The following is an 8,706-nucleotide window of genomic DNA, read 5'->3' as shown; positions in this document are numbered from 1 at the left end:
GAAGGATGTCATAGCTTTTTCCAAATTGTGACTCCTTATTAATCCCAGAAACCATCTGGAGCAACCTGCTGTGTAGACCAGTGCCAAGAATTATGAATGAGTCAGAGATCTAAAAGAGGCCATGAATATGTTCTCTGTGGCTCCAAATGGTGGGCAGTAAATGGAAGCTCAATTTAAGGGGAAAAACTAAAATGCGTAGCTTTACAGAAATAAAAGGCTTCTCTCTGGAATGAGTATTTTCTGTGCTGGAGGCGTATGTGAGCAGAGCTGCGTTTCCCCGCGGGGAGGCTTTCCCACAAGGCGGATCAGAGGATGAGCAGCTGCACTCGGGGGCCGGGAGGGTCTCCTCCAGCACCGGGATTCTTCATATAGCTTCTGAGCCGCGGCAGAGGAAATCCAGGACTTGGCTTCCAAAGACCCAGGCTCCAGTCCCAGCCTGAATCAGCCTCTCTGTTTCTCAGTGCTTGAACCAAGTGGGTTCTAAGGGCCTTTACACTGCTGACATTCGACCTCTGTCACCACCAGATTGTAAATGACGATGGCGCAGCATGTGAGACTCACAGTGCCTCTGAAAATGAACTGTTTCCATCCAGTTATTTTATAGATGAGACAAGTGAGGTTCAGAGAAGCTGCGTCTCCGGCATGACGTTGGGTTCCCACAGAACTCAGCCTATCACAGAGGCGATGCGTGCATATAGTGATACTTAGGAAACTGAATTTGCAAAGGATAGGGTTTATTTTCATGAGGATCAGACGGTTATTTGGAATCCGCCTGATAGTTTTGGTTCCCCCATCCTCCTGATTCTTTCTTCGTATGCTCAGATAGCCAGCCCCGGTGCCTTGCCCATATGGCAGCATCTTATTGCAAGTCTGCTGTTCAACTCAGCCAAGCATGGCCTGCGATGCCTGCAGCCACTCCTGCTACAGTTCCCTGCCTCCCACGTCTTCCCAGAGACACCCACACACCATGACCATCTCTGAGCCATCATCTCCCTCCTGCCTTTGTATGGCCCATACGTGAAGGAGGCCAGCAGGTACCCTACCACGTCCTCTCAAATCCCACTCTGGCCGCACATCCACAGGACAGACTCTTGTAAAAAACACTAGACTTGAAATCAGAAAACACAAATGTTAATCCTGGCCCAGTTGGCTATGTTCGTGTAACTTGGGGCACGTGACTAAGTCTTAGAGTGATTCAAAGGAAAACATGAGGTAAAAGGCTGAAAATGCTTTATATAATGAATGTTACATGTATGTGCCTCTATCCTTGCCCTGTTTTTATTTTTGACAACTAAATATTTTTCTTCCCGCTGAAGTGGAAATGGACTGTCTATGCTGCATGTCCATGGACAAGTGCCTGATCTTTCTGAACACTGGTGCCTTCATTTTTAAGTGGGTAAATACCTTCTCACCTGCCTACTTCAGAGTTGTTATGAAGATCAAAGGAATTATTCTAGGTGAAAATGCTTTGTAACTTAAGAGAAAAAGTTTCCATATCTGTCTGATACAGTTACTGTTATTGCTTGCTAATTTACCTTCCAGCCTCATCCTAACCTGATCACCTTAACCTACATCATGTAACCTCAGCTCCATTTACTACATCTTAAATAAATTTCCTCACTGGTGCATGATATCCTACTTTGGCTCGTAAGAACTTTCTGTCCCCCACACACATTTTCACAGAGAAGTGATCAAAAGTGTGGGAAAAATCCATCACTGTCTCCAAAATATATTCACATGACTGTGTTTAGGAAATGAACTTACCAAGGGTTAACTTTATATATTTCTATTACAACCCCTTGTTTGGAAGTATTTTCCCATTCATGTCTTGCTAAAAGTCAGGGAGGTAGGGTGGAACATCGGTAAATTCACAACACAGTGTACTAAGGAGAAAATCAAGGCTTATGAGAGAGACCACCCCAGGCCACCTAGCAGGTGAACGGCAGGCCTAACAAGGCAGGATCGTGGTGTGAAGGACCCTGGCTCTAAAGTCGACAGATTGGTGTTCAATGTGCTCATTCGCTGTGTGAGCTTGGGCAAGCAGCTTCTCTGGAAGTCCTGATTTTCTTTCTGTACCTACCCAGGGGAATAAATTCATAGATTTTCCCTAAGCTGGAATTAAGAAAATGAACATGAAATGCTCATCACCATGCCTTTTGCACACAGTAAATGCTTAACAATAGTAATTATTTTTATTAATAACAGCCCAAGTGTTCTGTTGTCAGTGGTTTTTTTCCCATTCAATGGGACCCTTAATTTTTTACCATACAGACATTTTTACTTCATCCATTGTTAATTCCGAATTGTCTCATGTACCCTGAAACTAGACTTCTTTACATTAGGCGAGAATTGACTATTTTGAATGATGGTACAATCTGCCAGCCAAGAGCTTTAGCTTCTCAGCTACCTTTGTCTAGAAAAGCATGGTGTGATTATTCGAACATTCCCTTTGTGCTTTTCTTTTCTTTTATGAAAAAGAGTGGGAAACAGAAAAATGAATGTGCTCATACTGGTAGCAAGAAACACGGGTCCCATAAATTTACTGCAGTTGAGACAAAGATGGCAGTCCCCAGACGTTCTAGAATTGATGAATCTTTGTTGAGGCCTTACTCATCAACCGGGCACATACTTGCAAAGAAAAGCAATAAAAAAAATGCATAGGAAACTGTGAAAATACACCTCTTGTAAGTACATCTAACTGGCAACGTTTAGTTAGGCATTGTTTTTATGCTATTTAACTTTCAGAGGCCAGAAACTGCTGATAACCTTTTAGTCAATTGTGTGAACATCTCACATTTAATTTCCAGTATCTAAGAAGGTAGGGAAGGAGAAGAAAAAGGCTGATCGTTCTCTGGTAAAAGAAGAAAACAAATGCATAGAAATAACTGGTAGTATAATATTCTTCCTTAGAGTCGGTCTGTCCTAGTCCTCCATGAAATACAGAGAAGATCCAAAATGTCAAGGTAACTTCCCCTTAAAAAAGCAATACAGGCGTTGCTGCCTGGTGCCAAACAGAGGGTCCTGACATCACGGCTCTGGGGCACTTTGTCAGCATGTTCACAGAGCGCTTCTGAGAATGGACCCGATTCTGCTCTCTCTGCCCTCAAGGAGACAGGTTGCTGCTGGCTGGTGTCTGTCTTGGCAATAGATAGGACTGGACGTCTCTTTCTTTGAGGTTCTACAAGAAGTGTCTACTGATACCTTTGTGCATTTCAGGATGACAAAAATGCAAGTAGGTTTTCTTTAATAGCCTTTACCTTATTCATGTTTGAAGAAAGATGTTTAAGGAAAACCACTAAGGAGGCTCCCAACCCAGGCCATGTTCCTTTAAGCAAAATGACATTTCTTAGTAAAGAGGCTCCCAGTGTCCCTTGCAGAAACAGAACTGATTTCAGAAAAGGATTGATTCAAATAAAAATGTGTTTGTATAAGAAAAATTATTTTCTGCAGAGAAAACACATAGTTTGGGGTAAATTTATAGTTCTGGCCAGGTCATTAATATCTGGTTGTCAAAAAGTATTGGTTTGAACAAAAATATGTTGTAATAAAAATGCATTGTTTTGAAGAAATTTATTGGCCCCATGAAAACCTATTCAATTCAGAAAGATATGTTGATTTCAATGAAAAATCTATTTGTTTTAAGGAAGATAGTGCTCAGCTCTTGGCTTTTCTATAGGAAATCTTCTCTCTGACATTGATGTTCACTTAGAAAAATGAAACATGGACATAATTAGTGGAAACACCGTGAGGAGAGAACAGAAGTTTCACTTAATCAATAATACTTAACACAGACATAATAAGATTCCCTCTTCAGAGCACACCGACAAACATTTGCCAATGAATCCTTCCAAACAACCCAAAGAGGGGTGTGGCTGGCCATGATTTTAGAGCATAATCCGCACTGAGAGGAAAGTAACAGGCAAGTGTATGTGGGGGAAAAAAACAAAACCAAACCAAAAGATGGAGAGACATAGCGTTGGGGTCAGGGGAACGGGTGAAGGGGGTCACAGGTGCACCTGTCATCTGAAAGACAAATCAGTCCTGGCAATATGACATACAGCAAGGTGACTTTAATTAATAGTACTGTATATTTGCAAGTCGCTAAGAGAGTAGATCTTATAAATTCTCATCACAGGAAAGAAGAATTGTGACTGTTGAAGGTGATGAATGTGAACAGAACTTAGGATGGTGATCCTCTGGCAATATATATGTATGTCAAACATTATGTTGTACCCCTTAAACTAATACAATGTTACATGCCAATTATCTCTTATCAAAACTGGGCGGAAAACATAAGAAGATGGAAAAAGAGTCACACGTTGAACAGCAGACACAGTGACCCTCAAGAAAACCCCTGTTCTAAGTCCTCTGAGGGTTTTACGTGTGAGCTTTCTTTCTGCAGAGCTTGACAGGTCAGTATGAATGAAAGATATGTTTGTTTGTTTATTCTGATAGAGGGCAGTTGCTGGGTCCAGCTATGGGGATGTTATAGGAATAGTGAAGTTCATGGTCAGATGCCCAGTGACACATCTCTTTGGCTTTAAAGAAGTTGCCTTAGTCCAGTGTGGTGGTATTCAGGATTCCATGCTAGTGGACTGAACATTCTAGAAGTCCTCTGACAGTGGTGATGGCTGGGGCCCTGCAGGCAGGATGGGCAAACCCCCACCCAGAATATGTTGAGTCCATTCAAGATAAATCACCTTAATTACCTCTGGTGAAATCCCCTTGCTGCCCAGCGGCTGGTTGTCCCCTTGAAGGACGATACCAAAGGAAGGCTTACACCTCATTTCTGTTGCTATTAATTTGGCCAATCGCCAGCAGCAGCATCGAGCTCAGCCCTGGTAAACAGAGTCTATGCTCTTGACCCTGCTTCACCTCCACCCCCGGCACCACGCTACTCCATTCATGCGCTGCTTTTGCTACCCCTGGGATGGCCACCGATACAAGCCGACTGAGGCCGACTGTCAGAGGTGCTCTGGCTTCTCTGTCCTCTGTGGTGAACACCCTCCAGTGATATTCATGCAGGATGCAAAGATATTCACACTTCCTGCCAGCTCACCATACCTCCCATGTGGCGTCTTTTCTCACTATGCATTCCTCTGACATCATAGGCTCTGTTCATCCTATGGCCCAAACAGCACATCTGCTTGAATCACAGCCTGGCCCTGCTGCAAACTGTCTCTTAACTTGTTTCTATTTTACTGTCTTGGTTTGAGGTGGAGACAGTTTCAGAGGCTTTTGGTTGGTTTGCCCCATTCTGACAGTTCAAACCCTGTAGTGAAGAAGCCAATAGAGGGGGTCCTGATAGATACCAACTATGCTCATTTCTATTATACTCAAAAAAAGGGGAGTAACTCGTGGGTCTGTGGACCCACTTTAATTTCAGGCCTGGGCCAGAACCACATTTATTACCTGGCCCCATATTTCCCAGTCTAAAGGAAGGGGGCATAACCACGCTTCAAGTTCTGACGTGTGATATGGTGCCCTATGCCCAAGGGTCCCAAAAATGAATGCATATTCCTCCGTGCATAACCTCTGAAGTAAATGGCCACAGGTCCCTTGCTCTCTTGGTAGTACCACAGGGAGGCCTGAGGGAATCACTGCCTTCTACACGGGCCATGAGTTCTGGGGTCTCCCCTGTCCTCCAGTCACTGGACTCCTGGTGTGGATACCAACTCAGATCTAAAAGTTTGGCAGGGGGTCACGACATTTTAGGGGGACGGCTGATCTCAGACTCCTGATGATCCAGGTTTTATATCATTTAGTTTTACAGATTTAACAACACTCTTATTGGCCCACAACTAGAATTCTAACCTTATCACTCCATCCACCTTGTGGTTTAGAAGGACCACAGACCCTCCCTTAGTTGGAAACTGCCATTCCTGGTCTCTGCAGGGCCTGCTCTGAGATGACCTGACCCGCCACCAGCCTTGGCCTGCAGAGGACGCCTTCTCACGCTGTCCGTGCTTCTCTGCCTGGCACACTCCTCTTTGCTCTGATAAGCAGTGGGCTTGCCAGGCTGCGGGGGAGCCGAGTCTTAAAGAATAGGTAGAAACAAGACACATGGGAAGATTGTTGGGTTAGGACATTCTAGGCACTGGGGGAGAGAAGCAAAAATAAAACCTGAAGCACTGGGATTTCAGAAGCCCAGGGAGCACATTCATGATGGACAGTAATGAGGTCAAGGTGCATTTTGTGGGATCAGTTAGGCTTATGAGTAAGGGCTTATTCTGTTGGTAGTGGCAAAAAAATAAACAATTAAATAAATATGCAAACTAAAAGGGCTCCACAAAGGGCAAAGGACAGAAACCATTCCTCATGTACTGGTAGATATGACGTGTAAACCGGAGCAAGACCTCGGCAGCTGGAGAGCAAAGGAGGGGACCGTGGCAGTGGCCCAAGCACCCCTGACATGTGTAAGGTAAGAGTTTAATGGGCCTTGGACACACAGAGCTGCCAGCCTCGTGACACGCTGGTGAGCTGGTTCCACTCCAGCAGGTAACTGTGTCAGCTGCCAGCCCTGGGTGAGGAGGCCTCCCCAGCAGCAACGCAGGCAGGGTCCGGTTAGTTCTCTCCCGGAACCAGGCCTTTTTGTTGCAAAGGATTTTCGTGACGACTCTTGGCCCAGAGGTACTGGAGAGATGCAGACATTCTGCTTTGAGAATCCTTGGCTGGGTTGTGAAAACGGAGGAAGCTGAGTTTCACAGAATTTATCTTTTGTTTCACATTTTCCTTCTTCCTATCACATACTGGGCCCCATCTGGATACTTAAGACACAGCAAAAAGTCAGCTTTTGAGAATAGGAATATAGTCTAGGATCACTAAGTCCAAGTGCATATGTGGAAGACAAGGAGTTGGTGAGGAAAACAGAGCTGTTATGTAATATCAAGGCACATCGTTGGCTTCAGATTATAATCTCAGCATTGGCAGGGGCCTGAAGAATCATAAAATCTGGCTGCTTATCCGGGGCTTAAATCTGTTTTATGACAGTCTCATCCTGTGGAATCTTACTTCTGCTTGCATGTACTGGCAGCACAGAAAAGTCACTAGATCCAGAAAGCACCCATCCTACTTTTATAAAGCTCTTTGTCATACACGAGTGTTTCTTGTGTGGGGCTTGCACCCCCCACTCAGCATCCAGGGCCCTGAGGAACTTATTCACAGCCCCTCCCAGAGAGTCCATGCTTCCTCACAGATGTCCAGGAGCTTCAAGGTCCTTTGGGCTTCCTGCTCAGCCCTAGCCACACATCTAAATTAGTTTAATTCTTTTTTTCTTCCAAGACTTCATTTTGATTTCCCTATTTCTGACTCTTTGTCCAGACCCCCAGAGTTTTATGGCCACCCGAGTTACTGAACTCCTGAGTCGGAGGTTAGAAATAATCACATACACATGTAAATGCTGCAAGAAGGAGTTGGGTCTTGAGAGCTGGGAGAACTTTAGAGGAAAATCAGGGTTTGCTGAGGATAAAATCAGAGGCAGCAGATCAAGGCCTGAAGGACTGAGATGTCAAAAGGGAAACAATTCTTGGAGGAGGAGGTAACTAAAATGCAAAGAAGTGTCTGAGTTATCTCAGTGTTTGGCCTTAAACATGTGGGAAGGAGGTGGAGACCAGATGCCAGGATAGATTTTGGTTTCTATGAATAAGAAAAGGGCCTTGTGTGTATATATATATTTTGTGATATTATTATGTTCACTTTTTGAAGCGAACCTTTGCAGCCTCTGACTGAACAACTCACATCTGTGTCTTCAAAAACCATTTGTTGAATGAATGAATAACATTCTGATTCTTAGGGCAAATGAGACCTCGTATCTTCTATTGGAAAAAAACAATCTGATTTCCAGCCTAGGTGGATTTAAATTCCCTCCAGAGCACTTGTGTTTCAAAAGCAGAATACTCAAAGCCAGGGTCCCTAATGGCGGTGCTTTGTGTGACTGGCCCAAATCGTCTCACAGGTGAAACTGCCGAGGGCTTCCAGAAAGAGAAAGGACATCTTTAACACTTTTTTCTACTCAATTTTCTTCAACTATTTTTCATAATAACACTTCCTGTGACTAATGGTGCATAAACCCCCCCCCGAGTTATTTCTGAGATGAAGGGTAGGTAGGTAGAAGCATCTTCTAATTCCAAGTTATAAACCATCCCTCCTGGAAATAAGGTGAATGCATCTACTTTGAGTTTCTTATACGACCGAAAAGAAGAGAAGAATCCTCGCCCATCAGCGCAACAGGTTTGGCAATAGAAAAGCCAAGGACGAATCCTGTCTCTGACAATATTAGCTTTCCATCCTCAGGCAAGTTACGTAACCTTTAGATTTCTAGCTGATCATCTGCAAAGTGGGAATAATGAAGCTTGTCTTCAAGGGCCATTGAAAGACTCATAATAGAATATATGTAAATGTACCTAAAGCAGGATAGGCTTTGTTTCTTGTAGTTTTTCGTCATCTTTTTGGAGAGATAAGTTTCAGAATTGTGTGTTTTTGTCCTTTAGGGTCCTATCAGTGGGAAAGGGCAAGATATGTTGGATAAATGATGTAGTCGTATTTGGCTGGAAATTCCTAGAATCGAGGTAAAATATGACTTAAATGTTGGGTGTGGTCAGATGATAAAGGATCTTACCTGTCAAGCCAAAATATTTGCTCTTTAATTAATGAACAGTGGAGAGCTGTTAAAGGTGTTTCAGTTGACTAGAATTGAACAAACTGAAC

The sequence above is a fragment of the Manis javanica genome, chromosome 14 (genome assembly GCF_040802235.1).
Source record: "Manis javanica isolate MJ-LG chromosome 14, MJ_LKY, whole genome shotgun sequence".
NCBI classification, from domain to species: Eukaryota; Metazoa; Chordata; class Mammalia; order Pholidota; family Manidae; genus Manis; species Manis javanica.
The sequence above is the reverse complement of the archived record's forward strand: the minus strand, read 5'-3'. Positions refer to the sequence as shown.